Here is a 14,373-nt window from a genome sequence, read left to right as displayed (position 1 = left end):
ATTTTTAAGTCTATGGGCAAGCTAATTCATTTTTCCGTAAGTCTCTTCGCAATTTTACTGTTGAATGATGTGTCTTGATTTAATTATTAAAAGCATAAATTATTATGTGGAGTTTAAGGTCAATAAAGTATTTTCTTTTAATAACCAGAGGTATTATTTATGATTATGACTATCATACATATGTGGGATCCCCCCTAATCAAATCTCTCATAATATGTAGTGATCAAGTCACCCTCATTGGGGGTGACTTGATCACTTTTCCCTTACCTGACAATTTGTTAAATATATTTTTTTTTAAATCAGTTATCCACATTTTGTGAACTATAAACGAATACCGAGATAAATTTTTCAACTAATAGGTTATAAAGAATTACTACAATCACAGTAGGAGAAAAGTTGTAACAACAAATATAAAACGGGGATCAAGTCTCCCCCCCTTCCCCTATGTGTCGAGCGGATGCAATGACATTATTAATGGAAAACGCATTCAATACAGTAGCTAGTCAGTAAATTCACGCACAGTGACATTCGCACATGTATAGGTAGACGTCACGCAATTTACATTATGCGATATCACTCATATTGAGTTTATAGCAATATCACCTTTATTGTAATGGCGTTAGAACAGTGTTTCTAGTGTCAATGTTCATTTGAGCGAACCAAACCGTCCGGCAGATCCAACAAAAAGCATCGGGAATTTATAGCAATATCACCTTTATTGTAATGGCGTTAGAACAGATTATGCCATTCGGCAGACCCGACCAATAAGTGAGTATCATTTTTATTCCCAGATGCTTCGTCCATAGTAATGTCATCGAGCGAATGCAATAGAGGGAAAATCGTAACTTGCAACAGTTATCGACGAACACGGCGGCGATCAAATCTCTTGCATTCACCAATAAATAAAAATAAAACAATATACAGACTGCGTTTGAACAATCAAAATCATTAATAATAAATTGTTGATAAATGCATAATATAAACTCAATTGTCTATGGTTAATACGATGTACTGTCTCACTCAACGAATGAAAAAAGAAAGGAAGGAACATACTGACTCATTGCAGTATAAAAACGGGCAACCAAATTCTCCATTTTGGAGACCTACGATTTTGCGTGAAGAAAGTGAACGAAAGAAGTGGCTTGTACGTGTGCGTATAAACTTCGTATGCGTTTGTAATGTTTGTGTATTCTCCCCGCCATCTTTAGATTAATAAAGCCTGAGCATAACTTCTTGCACAAGAACGAGTGGTCCACTGCCATACTATTTATTGATAACGTACTTGCAAGAAGAGTTTGGTATTCTATAATGACTGAAGAGTATAAAAATAAGTTATTAGTTATTGTAATTTAGAATAGACTGTCACATTGACAAACGCCCTAGTGTAGTATGATATTATTACACACAGAAGAAGTTTACTTACAACTATGATCGTCACTTCCAATTATTAATAATACATAACCAATAAATCAGATGAACTCCAAGGACTCCAAGATACGTTACAATAATTTATAAAAGATATCTGAAACTAAGAATACTCCGACAAGTGAACACGACAGACGCGTCAGTATGAGCACTCTATAGACAATGACAGGTCATTCATAGACAACGAGAGGGGCGAAAAGTAGGACCAGGCCTGCGATTAACTAACTATCACCCGACGACATGACGTAATTGTGACGTAAGCCAATACACGCTCGAGGCAAGCCGCCTAACAAACACGGCTCACCATAGATATTATTATGCTGAAACACCTATTTGTGTATGGTGACAATGGATAACGCCAGTATTTGAGTAGCGTTAATTTCTAGAATGCTATTATCACTCCGGTAGTATGTCACATGATGTCATATGACGTCATGTCGACCGGGCGACTTCAACTCGCAAGTTATAACATAAGGCCCCAGTCGTCGCTATCGGCTTCCTTCTTCAGTGGGCAATGGTATCACGCAATGTCGGCCAAATTTGCCGGCCTTTCTGATTGCCGTGATTTGTACATATATGACCATTCCTTCTTTTTTATTCGTAGGTCTCACTCAACAAATAAGTACTTACTTATTGTGATATCAGTAAGTGCTGTAAATTGATTTCGTAAATTCGATGAAAAAAAACCACTGCATAAACTAAGAAAGGTCAAACTGGTACCTACCACCCACTATTAGGCGTTTCAGCTTCCATGGTGGGCGGTAGGGGTTTTAAAAATATTTTCATTATGTTTTCATAAAATTCCCTGTGACAATTTAAATTTCAGAAAATATACTATTTATATCGCCCTCGCATAAGTTTAAGGATCTCATCAATAATTTAATTAAGTATTTAAATGTAATTTCACCAGACTTCATGCTTCCATGTATGCAAAGTATAAATAAAAAGATATATTTAACTACAGTAAGTTGTTTTATAAAGATTTATTCTGCCAAACTTAGCGAAAGTTTTACATTAAGTATTTGGTAAATAATTATTATTATTTGTTTTAACTTGCTGTAACTCTGCTTTTAAATTTTATAAAGTTACTTTCCTACTTTATAAATCAACACTACTGTGGAACCGGTAGGCGGTTAGAAAATTTGACTACTAACAGAGATACAAAAGTGCACGGTAGGCATAAAAAGGTTGACTACCCCTGGTATAAATCTTTGTTGTTACTTCCTATTTTAAAACATTGTGTAGCAATAGTTGTAAACCTTGAAGAATAGTCGTGCTGACTCCCGTTTAGAAATGGACTGCTCATTTGTCAACAAAATTATGAATACTCTCGCCTAAATAAGAAATAGTGTCGCTACATTTCAAAATCAGCCAAGTCCATCTTTAGGTATTTTTGACTTTTTTGTGAATTGCTGAAGAACTACTGCTTTCTAACATTTCTGCATTATCAAAATAAGGAATTTATTAATTTTAAACATTCTATACTCGAAATAATATAAACTTTCACTCTTGTGACTGTGTATTTGAGAAAACAAAAGGCTGTTTTTCTCCTATTCATCTATTATGGACTTGGCTGATTTTGAAATCAAGCGACACCTGATATAAGGGAACTACTTACGTCTTTTGAGTGGATATTATTGCTGTCGTCCTCGATATTTTCCTGTTTGACAGACACGTCAAATCGACCCTCGCTCTTTAAGTGATTTGCGTCAATCCATTGGTATCCACGGTCGCCGACCACTTTTACCGTTTCGTCAGCCAATATTTCATCGCTTATTTCAGTTTTTATATCCATTTTATACGTTATTTGATATCAAAATCTATAAATACTATAGCTTTACGACCCATGCGGTGTTCTATCGGCTAATATAAAAGAAATATGGCGAATTATGGCGTCTACCATAGACATCTGGAATTCGACCACAAATTCCTACTGTTTATGATTATTAGGGAAAATTAAATATTAATATTGTCATAAATATTAGATAAAAAATAAATAATGACAAAATTATTATAAACATGACAATAATAAAATATATTTACGTAGTATTATTGACTAGTACAGGGTTTCCCAAACTTTTTCTGCAATCTTCGCAAACCCGGAAATTTTAACGGAACACTTAATTTATTATTTAGGTTATTTTTTAGCGTGGCTAACCGTTCTGTCAATTTTGGAAACTGTCGTTAAACTGACAAGACTTATCAGCCGGTCAGGTAAAAACAATATACCCCACTCCATCTTTTTCATGCGCACGGTGTGAGGAAAGATGGTTCTCCGCCTGTACCTAGATCATGGCCTCCATATCCCGAAGTGGGCCCCAGGCTATGATCTTTGGCGGGCCCCCTATTTATCGCCTAGGTTAATGACAATGTGACAATCTACAGTTGTATATTCAAAATGATGTTCGACGTAAAATTAAGGTCATTTTTAGCGATTTATTGTATTTTTGATACACCCATTTTTATGTTGATATGCACCAAAATCACATATTATTAAAAATGTTAGTATGCTTGATGTGAAACAGCGCCGCAGGCGACATTTTTTACTATTAGTGCATGTTTGTGATGTGTATTTATCTCACTTGGCTGGGTGTCTCTCACGCCGGGCACCCCGTAGGCCCAGCTCCCACCCTCTTGTGGGAGCCTTGAACTAGATATTTGAGGTCATAAACATCAGTGGAGATTGATCATCACTCGCCTTTCAATATGAAGAAAATTCTTTAATTATTTTAGTTTTACTTATCCCTTAACCAGGTAATGGTAATATCATTCCCACATACAATTATTTGGCTGTGTTTTATCGGGCAATGGTTTATTGTAACCCACTATCTGTCAAAATTCAACAACGAATATTTATTGCCTATGACTCAAACATAATGCCGTGTGAATAGGAATACATCCGCAAGTTTAACGGTTACTTGTTTTACATGTCTCGACTTGACCGTCCATTTCGAGAGCAAAGCAGTTAAATAATATCATAATGTCGAAAAAACACAATATCAGTCGCAATATTTTTTATATTTGGTAGATTATGAATATTCTCCTATATTTATGTTACAATAATTATGTAAAATAATTTATTATTAAATTAATATAATGCATGGACTTATGTGGGGATTATACCACCTTTCCCCGTTGTCGTTTAATATTTTTATTACCATGAAACTAAAAAATCCCTTTATAAGCCAAATGGAAATTGAAAACATTATATAAGCAAGGAGCATTACCTAACCTAACCTAAAGCAAAAGAAGGAACATTCAGACGATTACAAGACAGGTGAAAAAAAGGTCCAAATAGGAATGCAAAATCTGCAAAGTGCCCTTGTGTGTAACTCCGTGCATGCAAGATATCCATACAGACAATAATTATTAATAATTAATATTTTTTCCATTTTCTCTGTTTTGATTGATTGTAATAGATGTATAAAAAAATGCTTGTTTTATTTTGAAAAATGTCAGGCTGTGGTAATATACATCCCACAGTCTACTTGTTAAACCTTTCTCTTACCAGGCTATGGGAAAATCGTTGCCACATAGTTTTTCAGGAGTTTTCTTAGACCTACTGAAATTTCCATAAGTACATATAATTCACAAATAAATAAAGGTTATATTTCATAGGAATTATAATTATTGCTCTTACAAGTTCCTGGGGCCTGGTTAAGGGTTATTTTTCTTCTACTTAGTAGAAGATCTTTAAATGTGTTGGAGTGTACCTTCCCAAATGCTCGCGGAACACCTATTTAGATTCGGCGGAACACTGGTGTTCCGCGGAACATAGTTTGGGAAACCGTGGACTAGTAAATGCTCAGTTAAGAAGAATGATAATAATAATGACAATTAATTTTTAATTAGGCAGTACGTACAGTAAAAACGAAAGAATGATTCGGTTTGTCGATGGTGAGCGTGCCGTTGTGGTATAGGAAGACCCAAAACGTTATTAAAGATTTAATGTTTTTTGCGTATTAATTATTATTATTCTATTTTCTTTTATATCTTATGCGCCGGCTACACGGCAGCGACTTGCCTGCGCGGTCTTGCCTGTGCAAAAAAGATGGAACACTCTCGCGTGGCCACACGGCACAGGAAAAACTCCGCAAACCTCATTACGTTTACAACAGAAGTCGTCGTCGTGAAAACACTATTTTTCGGAATCGCAGCAATGTCGTGTCAAGTGACAATATTATGTTTTTGTCACAAGCGCTTTTCTATTGTTTATTGGTTAATAAAAGAGAAATCATCCTCCAGATCCAAGTGGACCAAACAATGGCTATTTAGAAGAAACATACACTCGCATATAAATCAGCATGTTTTGCTTAAATATAATATATACTAGTGGCAGTGACGTCCCGTGGGGGGTAGGCCATGGCCCCCACATCCTGAAGCGGGGCCCCCAGGCCAAGATCGTTGGCGGGTCCTCCTACCCATAGCGTTTCCCAAATGTTGTTCCGCGAGGTAAAAATTCGTATTCAGCGTATTGTTGAGTACCTACCTATATCTACTCGAAGTATTTAATATCGACAAACTATAATCAAAAATTTGTAGGTATTCCACAATCATATAAGTATTTTACACTTTTAATAATCTCGAAGTAAACTTGCGCGACTTTTTTTACTATTAGAGCAAATTTTTGATGCGTGTATATAGTATAGTACGCGAACCAAAATTATAGTAGGTACGTGGTCCCAAAAATTATAGTATTTTGTCCAAAAATAAAATAGTAGTTAGCTACCTACTCATTATTTTCGGTTGAAAATGTATAGGTTGTTAATCATATTATAATATATCATATCATTTTAGGTTAAAGTACCACAACGATGGTGTATATATTATGTTGTCAGTGCCAGCGCCTGATCTTTCAGATTCTTTCACCTTTTTCATTTCTTTGCGGTATGAGCTTCGCAAAGAGTTATTTTTTTATCACCATGTCTCTATGAGCATCTGGTTCAACCTGTAACAATATGATAATATTAGTAATATGTAATTGCAGTTACCTACATACACGTACGTCATGGCCACCACAAGAGGGGAAGCTGATAGGGCTTTAGCCTGGGGGCCCGGGCTTAGGGGGGCCCGGTGTTGCGACTAGCTAAATGAGATGGAGAGAAAAAAGAGACTTTATAAAATATTGACCTGTGTTTTGTCATGCAACTAAAATTACTCGTATTTTATTAGGCACAACATAATTATTCCTTTCACCATCCCGACCTATTCGGCTCTTGTGATTTACAATCTTTATCGCCGTCTATAGGCACTCTTGTCTTTTTTTGCCGAAATACAATACAATCATTAATAAGTTGGTAGGTACATCAATTGCGTTGATTTAATTAAATCTCAAATTGCAAAAACAATAAAAAACGCAATAAGCGACAAAAAACGATTACTTTACGGGTGTTGTTTGTGAGTTTATAATCAATTATTAATCACTAATTATGATTATGATGAAAGGCGTCACTTGTCCGCTCTTTTAATGATGACGATGAGTAGGTATATTCTTCGGCTTGCAGGTATTTGTTTTGATAATTAACCGCATTTGAGATAATGCATACCGAAGTAAACAAAAGGTGCATTATATAAATAATTTCTATAGTGAGTGATATCTGATATCCCTGTCGGTCTGGATCTCTCTTGACTTGACATGTCTGGCAGTATACCCAGTATGCAGTAGCCAGCTGTAGTATAATTTTAATTATTATAATGTATTTGTAGATATTATAATTTTGGTGCGCGTACTATTTCCAATATAAAAATAATATAGTACCTACCCCCAAAATACTATTTTCTTTTTCTTTTGGTATAATTGGCGTGTAGGGCACCGGGGTTCTGCCCCCTATCCCTTCAATCTGTGCTGTTGGCGTGTGGTGGAAGTCTGCTCCCTTGCGGAATTTCTGTTATGTCTTCATATTGGCTTGTTTGGTTAAAAAAAAGGGTGCGTGTTTTCTTCGTTCTTCTTTCTTCTCTCTTGTCGGCGCTCGTTCGTTTCAGTACTGGTCTTCGAAGTAGATCTAGGTCCTTTTGCTTGTCAATCTTGTGATGAGATCGTTGGCGGTTTCGATGGCGTTCTTGAGTGCCATCAGCGCTTCATTAATTTGATCGGGTTCAGTTTTTCTTGTCGTGGTATTCATCCATGCTGGTCTGAATGTGTGTTGCGGTACATCGCGTTGTCTGGACTGTTGTTTATCAGCGTCTTTATACGCATTCTGGCGTGCTTGGGGTGCCTTGGGCAGCCTCTGTAATTGGCCGGATGTGGGCCACCACAGTTGGGGCATTTGGCGGGATCGGTCGTATTCGGCTTTTTGCAGTCCGTCGTGAGGTGGTCACCAGCACATCGGACGCACATCAGAGTTGCGTGGCAGCAGGAGGCAGAGTGGCCAAAGCCTTGGTAGCGATGACATTGCCCGTCCGCTGTTCTTGTGCGTAGCGGCTCCACTTGGATGGATAGTCCAAAGATGGAGGTGAGTGTGAAAATATTTTTGAACTCGCTGCTCTTCTCGACGTCGAGTAGGATCAGCGGAATCTATCTCTTTTGGCTCCCGTGGATCATCCTGAAGGCATTCTTGATCGGGTATCCCAGTGCAATGAGTTCACTGCGAGTTTCTTCAGCAGTCGTCTCCTCAAGAATACCTCTGATCACAATCTGCAATGGCTTTTCCTCGTCCATCATCTGGACTGCTAGCCTGTAGGAGGCTATATCTGGTAGAGTGAGGATGATTCCAGCCTTTATATTTTTGGCATCGGATATTATGACTCCCGCGTCTTTCAGCTTGGCCATAGTTCTCCTGAATACCTTTTTATCGTGGAGAACAATCGGTGGGATTTTCGGCGGTCTGTCTACTTTTGTCTGTTTCGAAGGTGCTGTCACTTTGAAGAGTGGCATATCTGGCTTTTTTGGGTTGCGGGTTTTTTGGCAATATTGAAGTCATGGCTGTTGGTTACTAGGCGTTTGGTTGCTCTCGTTATCTTTTTTCGTTCTCTTTCTTCATCCTCTTCGCGGTCGAAGCGGTCATTGACGGCCCTTAATTTTGCATAGTACTCTTCATCACTCTGTGTCTTGGCTGCGGCTGCGTACGTTTTTGGCTGGTCTGTTTTTTGGCTAGGAGATGATGACACCGCTGGAAAAGTGTTCATCATTTTGGAGCTAGTCGTGGTTTGGGCGGTGGATGTTGAAGGGCCGCTCAGGGCCTGGGCTTTGGCGGTGGCCGCAGTGGGAGCCCGAGCGGGTTTTTCACCTTCCTTGGTCTGTGTGCTTGGTTTGCCATCGTGGCAAAGCAAGGTGGCGGAATACACGAATACAGTGGCGGAGAAAAGTGGCGAAATTGTATCGGAATTATTTACTACTATTGGAGCGCGAGTATGACTGTTCGCGACGAGTGCCAGTCGTGGAAAAAAGGGCCAAAATACTATACTTTTGAATATGGGATAAAAGTTTTTTTTTCAAAAAGATTTCATTTCCACAATAAAAAATACAACAAAAATACCAAAATTACGATATTTTCGTATCATAATTTGGTGCGAAGTACTATAATTCCCCGTTTCCTACTTTTTTGTGAAAAACCTATACATTTTCAACCGAAAATAATGAGTAGGTAGCTAACTACTATTTTTTTTTTGGACAAAATACTATAATTTTTGGGACCACGTACCTACTATAAGTTTGCGCAGTTAAAATTTCAAGCAAGTTGAATTTTACGCAGGCCGCACTTCTTGGTTTGCGCGGTGTACATTTTTGCCGTCCACACGCACGGTTTTGCCTGCGCAAACCAGTTTGCGCATGCAACACCCTGGTGAAGCATGAGCGTGTGGCCGGTAAAACTGTACACCGCGCAAACCAAGATGTGCGGCTGCATAAAATTAAACTTGCTTGAAATTTCAGACGAAAAATAATAAAAATGTCAATAAATTAACACGAGACGAAATTTTGATGTAAGTAGGTATAGGAATTTGGCAAAGGCGCCGAAAATATTTTTAAACATTCGATTGTTATATGTTAAATATCGTATAATTAAAATTATAAATAAAAGTAATTGTATATAAACAAAAAAATATTGATTTATTTACAAACGTCGTCTACAGAACCTTAGCTTCGGTGATAAGATCTTGGTAATTTTGTGTTACATAGGTAGGTACCTACTTCATAATTTGGGTATCACAGTGTTTGGTTGATCACTATGTTTTGTTTTGTATTATAATATTATCAATCAAGTAAATATTGTATGAACTATAAGAGCTTGTCAATAAAATAATATAAAAATACATTGTTTTAAAATTAAAAATCATAAAATTTATTTATTTTCCTACAATGGATAGACTTAGTAGAGAAACTATTAAAATAAATAATCGATATATTAATTTTCGAATATAGTAATAGATAATAGTCACAAAATACTAGTCTATCTGTAAAATATCTAAAATTTTGCAATTAAATCATACATAAATATGAATATTTTATAGATATAATATATTTTTTTATCTATTATGATTTTGTTTAGGCAAAGTTTAATGAATTTAAAAAACGTACCAACAATAATATGTGTAATATTAGGTATTCTTAATCCAACGAAAACAAATAAGTACGAATGAAAAAAGACCGTAACCGTCGACGAACTGAGCGCGGCTTGTTAAACTCGGTTTGCGCAGTTAAAATTTCAAGCAAATTGAATTTTACGTAGGCCGCACTTTTTGGTTTGCGCGGTGTACAGTTTTGCCGTCCTCACGCACGGGTTGCCTGCGCAAACTGTAGTGAAGCATGAGCGTGTGGCCGGCCTTAGACTCTATATTTGTATACACGTTATATTTTTGCTGATTGTTATTTAAATTTGTTATAATACGAAAATAAACATGTTAGGTATAATATTAAATTTCATCAACTGTTTGTTAATGCTCTTTGTGTCGACCTAAAAAAATAATGTTTTACCCTGTTATTTCTTGGTGAAGCTATGATAACATTTCAAATTTTAAAAATGTGTAACCTATTTGTAAATAATCAGGACTGGTTTCGCCAATTGAGCATTTTCAACGAAAATGAATGAAATACCTCTCAGTTTTTTATAATAAACACTTACTGTTCTATATAATTATTTGTAATATTTTTATTTAAACATAATAAATTATGTGCATAATATATGTATACGATAATAAAAACTATGTCGTAAAAATAATTATATTGTTAAATTTAGTACTTCCACTATTTTTTGAATAAATATATTTTTTTAACTTGTATATACTTACAAAATACATTTTTTTTCTAAGATTTCCTCATGCGTCATTGCTCTAATGCTAGTTTCATCATCATCATCATCAGCCTGAATCTATCCACTGCTGGATGAAGGCCTCTTCAAACTGCTTCCAATACTCTCGGTCATGTGCATTGCCACGTGCCACGTACTTCCGCAGAACTTTATCATTTCATCAATCCAGCGACCTCTAGGTCTACCTTGCGGACATTTTGTACTTCTTGGATACCACTGGATGACTAGATTTGTCCAACGATTGTCTCTTCTTTGAACTATGTGTCCAGCCCATCTTCATTTAAGGCTTTAAATAAACTCTATTACGTCGCAAACCCTTGACTGCTTCCTTATCCACTCATTCCTCTTTTTGTCCTTTCACGTTATGCCTAGCATGCACCTCTCCATACCGCATTGTGCTACTCTAAGTTACAGGATATCGCTTTTACTTAGGGTCCATGTTTCACACGCATATGTGATCACAGGAAGCACACACTGGTTGAGCACTTTGCGCTTTAGGCACAGAGGAAGGTCACTTTTGAAGACATTATTCAGGCGGCCAAAAGATTTCCAGCCTAGATTTACTCTGCGAACAATTTCATCAAATATACATCCATCTATAGACACATGTTGTCCCAGACATATCGACTACCTCATGGAATAACACACTAACTCTTAATTATCAACTTTTCAGGAGAGCAAAAAAACCATTCAAAAAAATGTGTGGCATAAGCCGTTTATTGTGTACAAATATTATTTAAATTATAATGTATTTCTTTAAATAGCGAATAATTTAAGCAGACAATCGACTTTTGCATAATTTAGGAAATAACACCCTAAAAGTGTTTTTCCATGGTGAGTTTGACGACTAAAATATTACATCCAGATTTGGTGTGATTTTTTCCGTTTATATTTTTTAAAGGGTGTTTATATCTATACTTGGTGTATTAATCCACGTTATTATTATTTTTTTCATAAAAAAGTACCACGTAACTTGAGATGGTTTTTTTTCTATGCTAATTCTGAACGATAATCTTAAATATCTCGACTCAGAGTGATTTTTGTTTTGAATTTACGAGGAATGTATGTGCTCTTAGTGTTTTTTTCTCGATGATAATATTTGATTAAGCCAAAAATATTTCTAGATATTCTGATGGAATATGAGGAGATTTTTTAATTTAACAATATTTTATCGCAATACACTGTATTTTAACCTTTCAGTCAGTTTCAGGTAATTGTTTTACAGAACATACTATTATAGTAAGATAATTGCAAAAGGTACCTACTAAATGAATATTTCACTCAACATAATAATGATTGATAGTAGGTACATATTAAAAATAATGATAGGATAATAAGTTACCTATATATTTTACTTAAATTACGTTTGCATTGCAGCATTATCAAGTAAATAGGTACCTACATGGAACGTTATGTAAATAAATCTTCTTTTATATTAAGTGTGGGAAAACTATCAACTAACATACAACTATATTCTTAAAATTAGATTTTAAATATGTAAAAATATTACTTAGACTTATACTTCTATGCAGCTACTTATTTCTATCACACCTCGCTTAGCTGTTTGTATATGCTAAAAATAACAATAGTTATCCTTACTAACAATATCATAAACAGTGTGAATGTAGATGGCATATTTTCTCTTATATTGAAAGACTCATACTTCACTTTACGGAAAGATATTATTAATATGTTCAATTACACTATTTTTTGTTGCTTCATTAAGTGCATGAGGACGGTTGTTGTGCCTGCCTCGACTATCTATCAGCAATTTTGACCTTCATTTTTTTTAAAGTACTCACCACCCACATTTGAAATTGAAAGCGTTTTTAAAAACATAGTTTTACACACTTTTTTTATTTAGTCATTGCATGGCAAATTATAAATAAGTGCCTTTGGACGTCTTGAAGCTGGCAGTTTTTGGGTTTTCTTTTGCACTGACTTGACATATCGTAAGATGTCTCATGTCTCTCCACTGTCTCTCATGATTGCCAATCATCCAAAATGAATCAAAACAAACTTGACGTTCAGATGCACTCATTTTTGAGGCACATTTGAATAGACAAGAATTTTTACAAGGTGCTTCCATGGTATTCAAATATTTTAATATTCATTCAAATATTCTTCACCCGAATTGAATACTTTTTTGGCTTTCTTCCTTTTCCACAAGTCTTAAAAATTAGAGCTCTCTTCTTTTTATCGATTCAAGTGTGTCAATAGTGGAAATACTCTGTACATAATGCACTAGGTAAAGACAACGTCATGTCTGGTGATGTGATGTCTACAAGTGTATTTGTGTCTAAAGGTGGCAAAGTACTCAGGCAGAAGTTTAATGTTATTATGCTCTGAAGTAGAGCCATTTATATTTCATTCTGTGTAAGATCTGCTGGAGATTTTGTAATTTATTCGATCAAATGATCAATCATTCCAAAAATCCCCTCCAAATGTTTGTGTCATATTTGGCACACTGGAAGAAGAGCTAAAACCCGATAATTTAGGATCACTAAAAGTATTATTAGAATTTGATATGTATTCGGAGTCTTCAGATGGGGTAAAATCAACCTGGTTATCATCGTGGACTATGCAATTTTTATCCAGACATGCAATGATTCTTTTCGACTTTTTTGACTACCTATCGTATTTATCATAAAAGTATAGTAAAAAGTATTGTCAATACATATGCAAAAATAGGCAAATATTACCTTACCTACTTAACTTTTCACAAATCGTCATGGAATCAATACAAGAAGAAGAATTAATGTAGGTTGTAAATTAGAAACTAATGGTGCAAATGTGCATTTATACGAAGCTTACCAATGATAGGAAGACGTTATGGTTTATATTACGAAACACAGAATATTATAAACATTGAAAATTCTGTAGGAGCCAATAGTACCGACAGAATATTTACGGTTGAATCAATTATAACCTAAAATTCTGTGTTCTGAAGTAGGATATTATTAAAGCTACATATTATTTACCTTTATTGTTCCATCCTTTATTTTATTAGTCTCTCGAGCTAATTGTAATATTCGCCGAGATCTAGTTGGAGACATATTAACTAAGTGGAATAAAACATAACTTAAACCCATTAGAATTTAAATTCAAATTCCATCACGTACCTACCATCGGTCGATAGTATTAATAATATTAAAATTAGTCACTTGTTCACAATAACAAAAATAATACAACTTTACTGTCATAAAAGCAATTAGCGATAATGAAAATAGGTGCGATTAATTACAAAGGATAATGATTTTTCAATACAGTGTTGTTCTATGTTGATAAAGGCGAGATTTGAAAGTGAAAGTTGAATTAGTGTCATATTCCACGGTGAATCATAGTTAAATGATACACTAAAATGATTTGTGTAGGGAGCGTGTATATTTTTTCCGAGTAATATCACACCAACTCGGCACAGTGTCATATCCAGTGTCACATAAAAATTAATAATAACTTGTGATACCAACTACAGGTGGAATATTATTCCATGTTATTTAAGATTTTACAAAAAAAAATATATAATCATAACTCTTCTTACGAGTATTATTTTAAACAGTATTTTGGGTGTTTTTCGAGAAAAAAAATTGGCTCATGTGGTAGTTATATAATATCTCAAAAAACATAAAACACACTATTTTGAATTGGTGTGTTATTCCATGAGATATGTAGCTTTTCACCTGTTCGAGCTGAGTGCCATTGA

The sequence above is a fragment of the Rhyacophila brunnea genome, unplaced genomic scaffold, assembly GCF_057557595.1.
Source record: "Rhyacophila brunnea isolate RB1 unplaced genomic scaffold, BYU_Rbru_1.0 scaffold_13, whole genome shotgun sequence".
Taxonomy (NCBI): domain Eukaryota; kingdom Metazoa; phylum Arthropoda; class Insecta; order Trichoptera; family Rhyacophilidae; genus Rhyacophila; species Rhyacophila brunnea.
The sequence above is the reverse complement of the archived record's forward strand: the minus strand, read 5'-3'. Positions refer to the sequence as shown.